The sequence below is a fragment of the Hemicordylus capensis genome, chromosome 4, assembly GCF_027244095.1.
Source record: "Hemicordylus capensis ecotype Gifberg chromosome 4, rHemCap1.1.pri, whole genome shotgun sequence".
NCBI lineage: Eukaryota > Metazoa > Chordata > Lepidosauria > Squamata > Cordylidae > Hemicordylus > Hemicordylus capensis.
The window spans coordinates 207463419-207480023 of record NC_069660.1 but is presented as its reverse complement, the minus strand read 5'-3'; the positions used below and the strand labels follow the sequence as shown (position 1 = coordinate 207480023).

The following is a 16605-nucleotide window of genomic DNA, read 5'->3' as shown; positions in this document are numbered from 1 at the left end:
TGGCCAGGTCCTCCGCTCCCTGGGGCCTCTCCCTTGTCGCCGCGGGTGTCCTCTGGGCAAGGCGGCGGCGGCCAGTGTTCGCCGGCGCCGCTCACCCTGCTTTTTCGGGGCGGCCGCTTCTGGCCGCCCAAGATGGCCACCGGGTGCCGGCCGTCGTGTCTCCCTTGCCCTGTTCTGCGCCTGCGCTTTGCGCAGGCGCAGAACAGGCCAGGGAGGCACGAACACACGCCTTGGTGTCCGTCCACGGACGGACACCAAGGCTTTTATTAGAGAGGATTGTAAGCAGTAATTATTGTCTATCTGTTTCCATGAAAGTATCTAAAACCTTTCAGTCAAGCTATACCAATAATGTGTCCATTCAAAAGACCAAGAATTTTAAGTAATAATTGCATGGTTTACTTTAGCAAAAGTTGTTCTAGAACAGTGGTAATACCTGCAGGAGAGAGCAGAGGAGGGACAACATCTGCCCCTAGGCAGACCCCAGGGTGAGAGACTGGGTGCCTGCCTGTTTGCTTCTCCTGCTGCCCCCCTGTTTGTTATCTGCCCCCCAGGACTGGCTGCTGTGCTGAGGTGAGGCCTTGCAGGATTGGGGCCTGGGGAGGAGGGTAACTTGGCAGTTTCCTGGATTTCATTTGCCTAGACCTGCCTGCTCAGGGCTATATAGGGTGCTGCTAGGGGCAGCTGGCCCACCACCGGTGGGGTCGCCACCAAAGGTATCACCCCTTTGGGGGAGCCACTTCAGAGGACTGCGAGGGCCAGGTTTCCTGGCCCAGGTATTTGTATGGGGGGCATTTAATAGTGGGGCTTCTTTAGTCCTGGGTAAGATAGTCTTAGAATGTGTCTGGGCTTACGTGGCGATGGAGAGACAGGGGGCGTGTCCACTGACTGTGGGGCGGCCATTCTGGTGGTGGTGGAGAACAGAAGAAGTAACGTTGGCAGGTCAGCGGGCCATTACAGGGGAAGGAGACTTAGAAATCTAATAGCTGTTTCCCCTTCTGGCTGTCCTGCCAGCTCTTTCACCTTGGGGAGCAGTATTGACCACCCTTGGAACCTCACCTTGCTCCTCTGTAATACCAGGTCAGTCCAGATCAAATCAGAAACCATTCATGATTTGATTCTGGATGAAGGTGCTGACCTGGTATGTATTACAGAGACCTGGCTGCAGGAGGCTGGGGGCCCAGTGTAGTCCCAGCTTCTTCCTCCAGGGTACTCTGTTGAGGAGCGGGTGAGGGACCATGGGTGGGGAAGTGGAGTGGCTGTGGTCTATAAGAATAACTTTTCCCTTACCAGGATCCCTGTTAGAGTGTTGGACCATATCGGATGTGTGTACTTAAGTCTGGGAACCAGGGATAGACTGGGACTTCTGTTGATGTACTGATCATCCCGCTGCTCAACAGAGTCCCTAACTGAGCTGACAGACTTGGTCTCAGACTTGGTGTTGGAGTCCCCCCTGGTTGCTTCTCAGCTCCAGGCGGTCTTGGAGAAAACTGATTATCTTGACCCATTTCGAACTGGCTTTCGGGCTGGCTATGGGGTGGAGACTGCCTTGGTCGGCCTGATGGATGATCTCCAGTTGGGAATGGACAGAGGAAGTGTGACTCTGTTGGTCCTTTTGGGCCTCTCGGCGGCTTTCGATACTATCAACCATAGCATCCTTCTGGAGCGTCTGAGGCAGTTGGGAGTTGGAGGCACTGCTTTGCGGTGGTTCCGCTCCTACCTCTCGGGAAGGTTCCAGATGGTGTCCCTTGGAGACTGCTGTTCTTCAAAATCTGAACTTTTGTATGGTGTGCCTCAGGGCTCCATATTGTCTCCAATGTTGTTTAACATCCACATGAAACCACTGGGAGAGATCATCAGGAGATTTGGTGCACGGTGCTATCAGTATGCTGATGACACCCAAATCGATTTCTCCATGTCAGCATCATCGGGAGAGGGCATAACCTCCCTAAATGCCTGCCTGGAGTCAGTGATGGGGTGGATGAGGGATAACAAACTGAGACTGAATCCGGCTAAGACGGAGGTACTCATTGTGCGGGGTCGGAACTCGAGAGATGATTTTGATCTGCCTGTTCTGGATGGGGTCACACTTCCCCAGAAGGAAGAGGTATGCAGTCTAGGGGTGCTTCTCAATCCAAGGCTCTCCCTGGTCTCCCAGGTTGAGGCAGTGGCCAGAGGTGCCTTCTATCATCTCCGGCTGATACGCCAGCTGTGTCCGTTTCTTGAGGTGAATAACCTCAAAGCAGTGGTAAATCTGCTGGTAACCTCCAGACTGGATTACTGTAATGCGCTCTATGTGGGGCCGCCCTTGTACGTAGTCCGGAAACTACAGCTGGTCCAGAATGCGGCAGCCAGGCTGGTCTCTGGGTCTTCTCGGAGAGACCATATAACTCCTGTATTGAAGGAGCTACACTGGCTGCCGATATGTTTCCGGGCAAAATACAAGGTGCTGGTTATAACCTATAAAGCCCTAAACAGCTTGGGCCCTGGGTATTTAAGAGAATGTCTTCTTCGTCATAAATCCCACCTCCCATTGAGAATATTTGGAGAGGTCCATCTGCATTTGCCACCGGCTTGTCTGGTGGCCACTCAGGGACGGGCCTTCTCCGCTGCTGTCCCGAGGCTTTGGAATGCGCTCCCTAGTGAAATAAGAGCCTCCCCATCTCTGACAGCTTTTTTAAAGTCTTTAAAGACGCCTCTCTTCACCCAGGCTTTTAATTAATATTGTTTTAATGGTTTTAATGCTGTTTTAAAATATACTTTTAATAATTTTTAAATTGTTTTCATTTTTCTTTTAACTTATGTTTTACTTTCTGTTTTTATTCTGTTGTTAACGCCCAGAGACGTTAGTTTTGGGCGGTATAAAAATATGTTAATAAATAAATACTAGAAAAAAAGATATTGGGGGTCACAGAAGGGACAAATTTTATTTGGGGGGAGGCAAACTCCATCCCACATGTAAATCTCTGAAAGAAAGAAAAATGTTGCATTTGATTTGTTTGTTTTGTGTTATGTCTTTTAATTGGATGTTTTTAATGTGTTGTTGTGAGCCACCCAAAGAACAATTCATTACAGGGTGGCTAATAAAGTTATTGTTGTTATATTTTATTTCCTAATAATGCTGTCATTCTAAACATAAGCCATCTACTCTTTATTGATGCTTTGTATATATATTGATGCATGATAATACAGAAGCACTATGTAAAAAGTGCCTTTCCATCAAATTACTATAGAGGTCCAGCAATGGGGATGGGGTGCTGGAAGGGGTGTCAGGGGGGTATTTAATGTCTCCTGCCCCCCATGGTACTGCTTATGTTTTTGAGCTTTAGAATTTAACTCTCCTGATGCTGTTGGCTGATCTGTGATACCACAAAATACGCTCATGTTACAATATTTCTTAGGACTCGTATGTCAGCCAAAGCTGCCCAGACCTTTTGTAACACTGAAGTGATTAATCCAGGGGTTGCTTGCTAGAGGGTCCATGACTACCAAGCCTCACTGTGACATCACAAGAAATAAGCCAATGACATCAAGGGAGGCAGGGCAGAGAGGTCAAGGAGAGAATTAGAAGAATTATGATTGGAGATGTTGCAACAATAATTAATAGAAGAGAATGAGCAATCCTGGATAAATATGACTGCCATCCTGACCAACAAAGTGTGCATTTATGAGGTTCTGTGGAGGTGTGCAACTCCCCCAGTCCCCCCCTGCATGTACATTGTTGCACCAGAGTCCTTAAGAGTGGAGCTCTCCCTTCACTCCAAAAGACTGGAAACACTCGGCTGACTCTTAGCAAACAGTGTGTTTCTGAACTTACAGAGTACTTCTGGGGTGCAAGCAAGGCTTGAAACCTTAGCGCCCCCCCCCCCCCCGTGCACAACAACATGCACATAGGAGTAGTGGGGGAGTTGTGTGTGGACTCCCAGTGGATCCCCACAGAGCCTCCTTATACACACACTTCATTAGTCAGGGTGTCAGACAATGAATTCAGAAGTAAAATCAATGCAACAGGGGTGTGTTTTGTTAAGCTTTAAGACAATAAATTCATACATAGATTCACATGGTGGGAAATCATAGGAAGAAAGCTCTTGTCTGGTGAAAAACAATTTAATCAGGAGACTTGCCCTTGCAAAACATTATACAGTAAAAAAACACTCATCAGTTCCTCACAGCTTCCCCACAAGGGGCTGGTTCTGTTTTGTTTGACTTCTGATTATTTGCTTTTGTAATGGAATGTCTATTTGCAAAGATCAATTCATGTGCAAGCCTCATTTAATATCTATTTGCTGCTGCCTTGTGCTGTACTGCAAGCTAATTCACAGGATGAATGTTTGAAAGGATGCATAGCCTTTGAAAAGCCTCGTGGAGCCTGGGTGCAATTAAGGTTGCATGTAACAGCTTGTAAATTGTGTCAGCAAGAGACAATGCTGGTTAAAGTGTTACAGCCCACAAAAGTGTGTCATGTCCTGAGCGCAGCCGTGAAGCTGTTTGTTAAACTGGAAAATACTTTCAACAGCAGTTATTTCAAGAGCCAGATAGCCCCTTTGCACCAGTTTTCAAATGTGTCATCCTAGAAAAATACTACTATGTGCTATACAATGGTGGGGTTTTTGTTGTTGCTTTTTAAAAGCCACAGCAATAAACAAGCTGGTGTCCCATGGCAGAAATGAGGTGCTGCCAAATCAAAAGTAGTGATTCCAAAACAGTTTTCTGGCAGGTGAGCTATAAGGAACAGCTTGAACCAGCACAACTAATAGGCTGTTCAGTTGTTTCCGACCAAAGAGACACGTCACATTCCAGTCTGTCTTCATTTCGAGAGCCATCTGTTATCTGTGTCGGCTATAAAACTTCATCTCAGTCAGGTACATGCTTGCGTTTTGTAACAGAGTTGACAGCAGCAGTCTACTGAATGTCAGCAGTGAATTATGAAGATGCAGTTGGGAAATGAACTTGGAAGAAATGCCTTTTCCGTCACTGGACTATGTCCTGGGCCTGCTGCATTCCACATGCAAAGCAGCCAGTCTTCCTTGCCAGGATGGAGGATGGGGCTATGGCTCAGTGGCAGAGCCTCTGCTTTGCATGCAGAAGGTTTTAGGTTCAATCCCTGTCATCTTCAGGTAGGACTCCTGCCTGAAACCTTGGAGAAGCCACTGCCAGACTGACAAGACTGGGCTAGATGGACCAAGGGTCTGGTCAAAGGCAGCTTCCTTTGTACCTAAGAAGACATTTGTGGACCAAAACCCTACTGCTACCCTGTTTCCCCAAAAGTAAGACCTAGCAGTAATTTCTGATGTACCGCTAATTGCTCTAGTGCATTTTGGGGGCTAAAATTAATATAAGGCACTGTCTTATTTTCGGGGAAACACGGTACTAAGTAGGAAGCCAGGAAAGCACTCTTTCTGCTCCAAGGTCATTGTTATGGGTTACGAATTGCTATGGCCATTGCTATGGGTTAAGCCTCCTTTGCAGCTCATGGCTCTGGATGAGGAATGATGCAGCCAGGAGCTTTTACTGATTTCTTCTCAAAATAAGCAGAGTAGGGCCAGGTCAGGCCAGGGTCCTGAGTAGCCATAATCACATCTAGACCTTTCCACTCAGAAGCCCCGAGGCTTGACTTGGAAGTTGGCACCTAAAGTACAAGAAGCAGAAGATACTGTGCTGTCAATAGGACAAGGGCACAAGTCCAGTCTCCTAGTATGTATGCTAGGCCTGGCCAATCCAGTGGCCAAAGTTTATTTATTTATTATTTATTTAAACATTTTTATACCGCCCAAAACTCACGTCTCTGGGCGGTTTACAACAGAATAAAAACAAAGTAAAACATTTATTAAGACAAAAAGGAGGGGGGGGGGGACACACGCATTACAACAATTTTAAAAATTTTAAAATAAAATTTTAAAACAGCATTAAAACCATTAAAACAATATTAATTAAAAGTTTAGGTGAACAGATGTGTCTTTAAAGACTTTTAAAAAGCTGTCAGAGATGGGGAGGCTCTTATTTCACTAGGGAGCGCATTCCAAGGCCTCGGGACAGCAGCGGAGAAGGCCCGTCCCTGAGTGGCCACCAGACCAGTGGCCCGTCCCTGAGTGGCCACCAGCAGATCTCAGTGGGCAGTGGGGTTCATGCAGAAGAAGGCATTCCCTTAAATACCCAGGGCCCAAACTGTTTAGGGCTTTACAGGTTATAACCAGCACCTTGTATTTTGCCCAGAAACATATTAGCAGCCAGTTTAGCTCCTTCAATACAGGAGTTATATGGTTTCTCCAAGATGATCCAGAGACCAGCCTGGTTGCCGCATTCTGGACCAGCTGTAGTTTCTGGACTACGTACAAGGGCGGCCCCAAATAAGAGCACATTACAGTAATCCAGTCTGGAGGTTACCAGCAGATGTACCACTGCTTTGAGGTCACACCCCAAAAGTTTCACACCTCTTGTTCCTTCTGCACTGAAAGAGGACTTTGAAACCTGAGCATGCACTATGAGAGCCAGCGTGGTGTAGTGGTTAGAGTGCTGGACTGGGACCGGGGAGACCCGAGTTCAAATCCCCATTCAGCCATGATACTAGCTGGGTGACTCTGGGCCAGTCACTTCTCTCTCAGCCTAACCTACTTCACAGGGTTGTTGTGAAAGAGAAACTCAAGTATGTAGTACAGCGCTCTGGGCTCCTTGGAGGAAGAGCGGGATATAAATGTAATAATAATAATAATAATAATAATAATAATAATAATAAATAATCCCAGATAGTTCACTAGGCTATGCGCACCCACCGTTAAGTCTTGGAGGTTCCTGAGTCAAGGAATTCCTTATATCTACTTGCCAAATCCATCTCTACAGCTTCAAGCTGTGCATGTGTTTGTATTTATCAGACATTCCATATCTGGTTCATTGATTTTATTTTTATTTTTATTGCAATTTGATATCTGGCATCTTCTATTCAGTTTTAAAAATTGTTTTACTTTGTGAGCCACCCAGAGAACAACTGTTATGGGGCGACCAACAAATAAAGTTTTTTTCATCATCACTCTTTTAGGAGGTCCAGAAATGGGACTCCATGTACATCCCCTTGAGCTCTTAAAGAAGTGCACAGTCCAGCTCTGCTGGTCCACAGGAAGGTCTAGGGATGGGACAATGTTCATCACTGTAGCTAGGAGCAGCCTAGGGAGCTAGCCAAGGAAGCAGTGCAGCTGCATCCCCCTGCATCCCCCTGCCTCAGAGGAGCCCAAATGAAGGGGTTTGGATCGATTTCACGTTCAATTTGAACTGACCTGGTTTGACCGGTCAGAACGTAAACCAGACTGGCTTCGAAAAGAGGCAACCAGTCCACATTAAAAGTGGCAAGCCACAGGTTGGCAGGGATAAGTGTGCTAAGTATCTATGGACGTTGGTGATGCTGAGGCACCTGCAGTGGTATCATCTGAGGGTCCTTGCTCCTGCTAGCAGGGCTAGGCCTCCTGGTGTGCCCTCAACTAGTGGCAGGAAAGCACATGCCCCAGCTCTCCAGCAGGGGACATTGCCAGTCACTCAGGGGGTGCAGTCGGCGGGCAAGCAATCTGGCCACCCAGAGGCATACCTCATCACCACTGGAGAGATGATGGCTCTGGATGACCAGTCATTCCAAATGATGCTCCAGCTGCTTGTACCCAATTACAAGATCCTCCTATGCACCAACTTCAGTAGTGCAGTGGTGCCCTCACTGTACTGTGCATGCAGGTAGCTTGTGTCGGGGCTGCTGGAGTCAGCAGGGCCTGACACCAGCCTGCACTTTATTACAGATCTGCAGACCAACTGTAGTGGGATGCAGGCTGCTTTCCTGTCCCTCACAGCACACTCATGGGTGCCAGAAAGAGACGGACCTCATCTACTATTGGCGGCATGGCCAGCCCTTCCCATATAGCAAAGCCCAGGTGGACACAGACCACACAGTGAATGAGCTGTGAGCGATCATTGAATGCCAGGTGGAGGAATGGCTGTCCGGGCAGCCAAATCTTTTCCCAGGCTTCATGGTCATTGACAATGGTGCCCAAACGTTGAGGGTAGCTCACCAGCTGCAGTTTATGTCTATCCATTGTATGACTCACACTCTGCACCTGGTAGTGAGGGATGCCCTTGGCCCTAAGGAGGCTAAGGCCAGGGAACATTGAGCCCCACCCCCAGCCCCTGGAGGGCCTGCTGCTGCCACAGCTGCTCTTGTGGAGAAGTGCTGCAAGATAGCCCACTTCCACTGGAGTGAAAAGGGTAGGCGGATTCTCACAGAGAGGTAGTGTGAGCTTGGCTTACCTTGACACCCAGAAGATCGTAACAGGCAGCAGGTTTCATGACAAAGAAGGTGCTCTCTCAAATAGCCTGGACCCAAGCCATTAAGGGCTTTATAGGTAATAACCAACACTTTGTATTTCACCTAGAAACATATCATCAACCAGTGCAGTTCTTTTTAAATCAGTGTTATGTTGTCCCTTCATGTTGTCCCAGAGACCAATCTGGCTGTCACATTCTGTACCAATTGTAGTTTCTGGACTATGTACAAAGGCAGTCCCATGTAGAGTGCATTGCAGTAGTCAAGCCTGTATGTTACCAGAATATGTACCACTGTTTTAAGGTCATTTATCTCTAGAAATTGATGTATCTGGCATGTCAGCAAAAGCTGATAAAAACTGTTCCTGGCCACTGCCTCAGCCAGAGAAACTAGGGAGAGCACTCCCAAGCTACATATCTGATCTTTCAGGGAGAGTGTAACCCCTTCCAGAACAGGCAGATCTAAAACATGTATAGACTCCCCCACCCCCCACAGTCAGTACCTCCATCTTATTTGGATTCAGCCTCAGTGTGTTATCCCTCATCCAGCCCATTACCACTTCCAGTCCAGCATTTAGGGAAGATATGCCATTTCCTGCTGAGGTCAACAAGGAGAAGTAGATACGGGTATTATCAGTACATTGATAACACCCAGGACCAAACCTCCTGATCATCTCTCCCAGCGGTTTCATGTAGATGTTAAATAGCATTGGAGACAATATGGAGCCTTGTGGAACTCCACACTTTAGTTCTTGCTTTGGAAAACAAGAGTCTCCAAGTGACACCATCTGGAATCTACCAGAGAGGTAGGAACGGAACTGCTATAAAACAACCCCACCCAATCGCACCTTCCTCAGGCGATCCAGAAGGATACTATGGTTGATGGTGTAGAAAGCCACAGAGATATCCGAAAGGATCAGCAGGATCACACCCCCTCTGTCGATAGCCAATTGGACATAATCCATCAGACTGACCAAGGCAGTCTCAACCCCATAGGCCACATGTATAGCAGTTTGAAATTGGTCTAGATAATCTGCATCATCCAAAACTGCCTAGAGATGAGAGGCTACCATCCACTCAGTCACCTTGCCCAACAATGGGAGATTAGAAATGGGTCTGTAATTAGCTAACTCTGGTGGGTCCAATGTGGTTTTCTTCAAAAGTAGACTAATAATAGCCTCCTTAAGACAAGGAGGCATCCTGCCCTCCCTCAGAGAAGCATTTATAATATGTACCAGACCCTCTTTGATAATATGATTATCAGGTGAGATAAGCCAAGTTGGGCAAGGGTCAAGAGAACATATTGTAGGATGCACAGTCTGAAGCAGTTTGTCTACTTCCTCAGGAGTCACAAACTGAAAATGATCCAATCTAATCTCATAAAAGGAGTTGCTGGACACCTCCACAGTAAACTCTATAGTAACTGTGGAATTCAGCTCAGCCCAGATATGAGAGATTTTATCCACAAAAAAGTCATTAAAAACATCACAGCGAGTGACTGATGGTTCCAAGTTTAAATTCAAGGGGGAGGGGGTACATACTAGCACCCTCACAACACTAGACAACTCTGCTGGATGTGAATTTGCAGAAGCAATGGGGGCAGAAAAGAAATGCTTCTTTGCCGCCCACACTGCCAGAGCATAGATCTTCAAATGTGCTCTGTGTTGTGCCGATCAGATTCGTGCCGAGCCTTCCTCTACTTGTGTGCTAGTCAACTGCCTCGCCACTTCAGCTCCTGTAGTTCATCCGAATACCACGGGGCTGTCTTTAAAGCAGGCCGGAGAGGATGCTTAGGAGATATTGTGTCTACTGTTCTAGTGAGTTCATTATTCCATGTTTGCACCAGAGCATCGACAGAATCATTAGCAGAGCCAACCCTAAAACCTTCCAAGGCTTCTTGGAATTCTATTGGATCCAGTAACTTCTTTGGGTGGACCAATCTAATAGATCTTTCACCCTGCAGTGGTGGGTTGTGGCTGTAAGTTCTACAATAGGAACATAGGAAGCTGCCTTATAATGAGTCATATAATTGGTTCATCTAGCTCAGTATTGTCTACACAGACTGGCAGTGGTGTCTCCAAGGTTGCAGGCAGGAATCTCTCTCAGCCCTATCTTGGAGAAGCCAAGGAGGGAACTTGGAACCTTCTGCATGCAAACATGAAGGTGCTCTTCCCACCCCATGAGCGGAAGCTCTTACAGTGCTCACACATGTAGTCTCCCATTCAAATGTAAACCAGGGTATACCCTTCTTAGTAAAGAGGACAATCCAGGCTTTCTACCACAAGACCAGCTCTCCTCACTTAACCAGATGGTGATCTGTCCATGAAAATGGGGAGATGGCAGGAGTCCCCACCCATGGAACACCACCCTGATCATAGCAAAAGACCAAATTGATCCTGTGACCAGCATCATGTGTCGGTCCAGAGACCAGCTGGGATAGGCCCATAGTCATCATGGCTGCTATGAACTCTTGAGCCGCTCCCAACAACCCAGTCGTGAAATGAACACCAAAGTCCCCCACCACCATTAGCCTGGGCCAATGCCAACTCAGCAACAAGGTCCATCAGCTCAATTAGGGACTCCACTGGGCAGCAGGGTGATCAGTACACCAGCAGAAGATAACCTTTCCTGACCAGGTCTCCGTGATATGTATCAGATCAGCTCCTTAATCCAAAATCAAGTCATGGACGACCTCAGATTTATTTTGAACCAACTTGGCATTACAGAGTAATCAGGTGAGGTTCTGTGGATTGTTGGCATTTTTCCCCCAAGGTCAAAAGAGTGGTAGGTCTGCTGGAAGGGGAAACAGCAATGAAATTTCTGATTTCCCTTTCCCTGTAAGAGCCCACTAGCCTACCAACCCCATATCTTCGTCGATTCCCCACCAGCACTGGAATAGCTGCCCCAGGGTCATCCCCCACCTCCCGATCTCTGTTCAGCCCAAGACACATACCTGTACCAGGCCTAACTAAGTACTGGGCAACAGTGTAGTGAGCAGGAGTCTTCCTTCCAGCAGTCCAAAACAATAAGATGGCCCCAGCATTCAGTCCCACCCCTGAAGGCCCCCACCAAAGCCTGGCCTCTTTTGGCGGGCTTCTTCAGTGGCTCCCTGCAGGCAGCGTGCACTGGTGGTTGCACCCTTCGGTGTTGCTCGCCGAGGGCCAGGAGTCCAGAAGCCAAACCGGTGTGGCTCTCACCCACCACCAATCAGGCCAGCCCACCCAGGTGCAAGATATTTCAACACAATTAAAGTGAGCTAACAGGCCAGATTTTATATGCTGCCACACACAACCTGGCAACATTATGCATGATGTCAGACTTAATGTCAGAGAGCAGCGGAGAGGTGTAAAAGTGGGTTGAGTGTCCTGGAAACGTGAGTAGTTATGGTAGGATGAGAGAGGTACGGATATCTCTGTAGTATGGGCAGTGGAGGAGGACAATCTCTTTACTGAGGGTAGATCCCAGGAAAACATAGAATAATCTCCATCTTGTCACAGAGGGTTACTAGAGGAGCCCACCATGCCCTGCAACAGGGGACGTTGAGTAGTCTGTTCTGCAGTGCCTGCAGGAGCCAGTGGCGGACTTGGAGACAGAACCAGGCCGGTTCTGGGCAACATGTCACCAAGTCTGGCCAGACTTGGTGGTGGTTGCCAGATGGCTCTTCTCATGCATTGAGAGCAAAAGGGTGTTCTCCATGCCCTGGAAATTGATGACACCCCACCACCCATGCTTGGATGCTGGCTTGGTGGAGCACCTGGTTTTCCTTGAGGCCTGAGCTGGACGTGGAGGGTGAGTGACTTATGGTCACCCCCTCCTGCTGCAACACCATTGCCAGCTCATCCCACCCTGGCCAACCCACAGATATGTCACAGTCTGCCCATGAGTACTGCTGACACATGCAGACATGCACGCACAGTCATCACCAGGCCCAGGATGATGATGGACTCGGCTCCTCCCTTCTCTCCCCGACTTCCCTTTTCTAAAGTGCCTGTGTGAGTATGTGGGTCACCATTAGACTAGGTTAGGAGATTCCTCAGTTTCCCTCAATCCAACTGTCTGACTCCTGCCAGCCTCCTGGGATCAGCACAGGCTGGCCCTGATTACTTCTTTCTCTCTCGGAGGGCCAGGCTGTGGAGGTGGGGAGCAGCCCTTGTGTTCCCCCTTCCGTCGGGAATTAGCCACCACTCTTCCATGAAGGGCAGGAAGCCATTTACTCTTCCCCTCTCCTTGCTTTTCTCCTACTGCCCAGACTTGCCCTCTACTCTCACCTTCTCCTTCCTTTGGATATTGGGACATGGGGACGAGGTTCTTGCCTTCCTTCCTTCCCTGCCCTCCAGCAAGATCCCTTCCTCTCTTTCTCCAGATCCTTTCACTTTCTTTCCCTATGTTTCTCCCAGGGCTTTCTCTACTCTGCCCTCATTTCTTCCCCTCCCTTCCACCAGTCCAATCACTGGCTTCTCTCTCTCTCTCTCTCTCTCTCTCTCTCTCTCTCTCTCTCTCTCTCTCTCTCTCACACACACACACACACACACACACACACACACCCATTTTCTCCTGGTCCTTCCCTGTTATCAAGTGGGATCCCTCCTCCTCATTCCCAGCTCCTTTCCCTCTTCCTCCACCATTTCTCCCTGGCTCCCTCTCCACCTCCTCCCTCTCTCCCTCTCTGCTCCCTCACCACTTTCCTCCCAGTTCTCTCTCCAGTTTCTTCCCCAAAACTGCATCGGGGTTTCTCCGTTAAAGCAACCACCCATTATCTCTTCCCTTCCCCATCACAATAGCTACAGACTTGCATTTTGACTTATATGCAAGATTTACACATCCAGCCTGGACAACTTCCCTCAGAGTGTCTGTCATGTGAGAACTCCCTCATTAAACATTATAGTCCAGTTTCTTACTTTGTACTCAACACAGCAATTTATTTGATTTGAATTTTAAGTCTGTGGCTGTGACTTTCTGGGAAGACTGCCTGTTTTGTAACCACACCCAAAGATCCTGCAAGTGGGGAAAGGGCTCTCTCCGCATACCAAATCATCATCACCATCATCTACTATCTGGTTGCTGTGCTGAAATATAACCCCTTATGTGTGCCCTACAGGTTCCTGGCTAATACATAAGACTTCCACTGATGTTAGTAGCTTTGAAAATCACTTAGAATATTATAGTCATCCCTTGCCAATTACAGTTTTCCCAATCACAGTTTTGATTATCTGCGACTGGGAAATTGTGACTGGTCTCACCAACTGCGACCCATGTATCTGAGGTTTGCTGAGATTGTTTTGTGGGGTTTTGTTTTTTTCAGGGGAGGGGTGTCTGCAATTTTTGGGAGTTCAGAGGTTCAATTGCTCATTCCTCTTGCTGACCCTGTCGACTGCTCACGATTTAAAGTGATTTGTGGGGTGGGTGGGTTTAAAAGTAGAACTCGTATGCCAGCTGCAACCCTACTTGGAGAAGTCGGACTTGACCTCAGTCACTCATGATTGCACATGAGTAGTCCAATCATCCAGATTGGTCGACTGCATCCAGATTGGTCAACTGCAGTGCACTCTACTTGGGGCTGCCCCTTGAAGACAGTTAGGAAGCTTCAGCTGGTGTAGAATGCTGTTGCAAGGATGTTTGTGGATGCAAGTCCATGGCCTACAAGGTCCCGGGGGGCTCCAATAGTCCAGGGGACTCTGCTGCCACGAGACCCCTCCACGAGTCCCTGCCCCCGCCACCATGAGGCCGAACTGTCAATCTTGCCAATAATTCTAGCCACCATGTGAGTGGCTGGGGGCGGGGGGGGGGAGTTATCAAGCAGGCATTTTATTTATTTATTTATTTATTTATTTGATTTCTATACCGCCCATCCAAAAATGGCTCAGGGCAGTTTACACAGAGAAATAATAAATAAATAAGATGGATCCCTGTCCCCAAAGGGCTCACAATCTAAAAAGAAACACAAGGTAGACACCAGCAACAACCACTGGAGATACTGTGCTGGGGGTGGATAGGGCCAGTTACTCTCCCCCTGCTAAATAAAGAGAATCACCATGTTAAAAGGTGCCCTGTGGGTTAAAATCCCCCTGTGGCGGCAGCAGGCAGAGCGGGAGCAGCCGCTGGGCCTAGCCATTCTGTCCAGCAGCACTTGAGAACTGTGAGGCGTTCCAGCACACCTGCACAGTTTGAAGAGAGGCTCTATTCAATTTGAATAGAGGCTCCATTCTGCGCAATTTTGTGCGGTTTAAGAAATGTCCAGAGGTTCAATCTGTGCACTCCTCTTGCTGACTCTTGGCAATTTTAAGAGATTTGGGGGGATTTTTGAGCATTTTTTCTTTATATTTCTGTCTTTTCACAACCGCGGTTCCCTAACCCTAACTCCCCGTGTTTCCCATAGACTTTAAAAAAACAATTTATATCCCGCGCTTCCTCCAAGGAGCCCAGAGTGGTGTACTACATACTTGAGTTTCTTTTTCACAACAACCCTGTGAAGTAGGTTAGGCTGAGAGAGAAGTGACTGGCCCAGAGTCACCCAGCTAGTTTCATGGCTGAATGGGGATTTGAACTCGGGTCTCCCCGATCCCAGTCCAGCACTCTAACCACTACACCATGCAGTTGCCTCACCAACTGCAAATTTGCCAATAGTGAGATTTTACCAGAACGGAACCCTTGCAGTTGGTGAGGGAAGACTGTATTAATATAACATAAATGTATAAATAAAGTTTTATGAAGCAACTCTCCAATCACAGGCTGTCAGATGGGGCTTGATGATGTGCACTATAAGGACCTGATGATGTACACTATAAATATGGATATTTTTTTTCAAAATGTTAAATGCATAAACTCTATATATGCATAAATGCCAAATGCCTTTTAATTCCTTTTAAATTGTTTTAAGTTTTTCATTTTTAATCTGTTTTATGTTGTTGTAAACTGCCCAGAGATGGCAGTTTGGGGCAGTCTACAAATCTGAAAAAGTAAGCAGAGGTGCTCTTACCCCTGGACTTCAGGGCCAAAGTCCAGGGCCTCCACAGCCTCTGGGCCCCCCAAATCCTCTTTAGTCTGTCCCAGGAGGTGTGATCACCTGGCCGAACATGTTGATGCTTAATTTGTGGGGGTGGGGGTGGGGCTCCAAAGGCCTTTAGGTCCAGGCTCCAGAATTACCTAGGTCTACCTCTGAAAGTAAGTAAGTATAGTATTTGGTTTTGTGGAACCCTGTACTTTTGTCATAGTGAGAAACAATTTATTATGACTAACAGTGGCAACTTCCTAATTCTTGTCCCTGGGATACTGGGGTAAATGTGAACGAATGCTGCCATCAGAGACTGGGTACCATTTTTCATTTAGTGAAGCAGTGAGATTTTATTCCAGAGTTTTCAATTAAAATGTCAATGTACTCTTCTAAAAATAGACCCATAAAATTCCATTCCATATTTAAAAGGAAAAGAAACAGAAGGATGTGTCTCACCCAACTGATCATTAGATCCAGAAAGAACCAGCTTCCAATCAATTGTTTTGATCTAGAGGCTGAAGGAGTTTTTTAATAAGAGATCCAAATGGAAACCCAGTCAATGTGACAGACTGTATTCTCTCCAATCATAGACCCAATTAGCATCAAGAGTCAGTAACAACTGTGCTGCTAGTTGGTGAAAAACAACGACCCCAAACCTGCAAGTTGCATTAAGAAAGTCTACTTTTGCAGGATTGCAGATAGCAGTTTTGGAGTCAATTTTTGATGTGCAGCCATCTTGGAAAATGCACAGATTCCAATAAGGTGGAAAATGGCAGCCTTTGGGGTACCCCCCCATGTTTGCATATTCTTCACACATGTATATTATATGGTCTGTGGTTTTTGAGGAACTGATTTGTGACAATAAAACATGTTTTAAAATAATATTTTCTTTTAAAATAAAGGCTTTATTATGAATGTCTAATTTTCTTGTTTCCTTCTTAGGTGTGCAAGTTGATGTCATGACCCTCCTCTATTGAAGGAAATGCTACTGAAGATATCAAAACATTTTCAACTGCTTAGTAAACCACACAAATGAAGCATCAGGTTAAACAGATTGTGTTGCCCTTGGTCATCTCTCTCAGAGAATTCAAAAATACCCGTGTGCTACCCACAGACATTTTGCTGTTATGGTCTTTTATGAAGGCCATAGTAAAAAGGGGGAAAGACCATACATTTGTTTAAAGAAAACTAAATGACAAAAAATAAAATAAAAGTTCATTACGGTACAACTCTTCTAAACTAGAAAGAGCAAGAAAAATCATGTCCGGCTCTGACAAATAATCATGAAAGTTGTACAATAAAATAAATATTTTTGCTGCAAA

The 16605-nt window shown here is 46.9% G+C and overlaps 1 long non-coding RNA gene across 1 annotated transcript in view; it reads left to right on the top strand.

Moving 5' to 3' along the window:
• The window catches only part of LOC128323402 (uncharacterized), a 21415-nt gene extending 4810 nt beyond the window's left edge, over nucleotides 1–16605 (top strand). Inside the window, exon 2 of the long non-coding RNA XR_008306249.1 lies at nucleotides 16226–16605. This is a non-coding gene — a long non-coding RNA (uncharacterized LOC128323402). The remainder of the gene's footprint in view (nucleotides 1–16225) is intronic.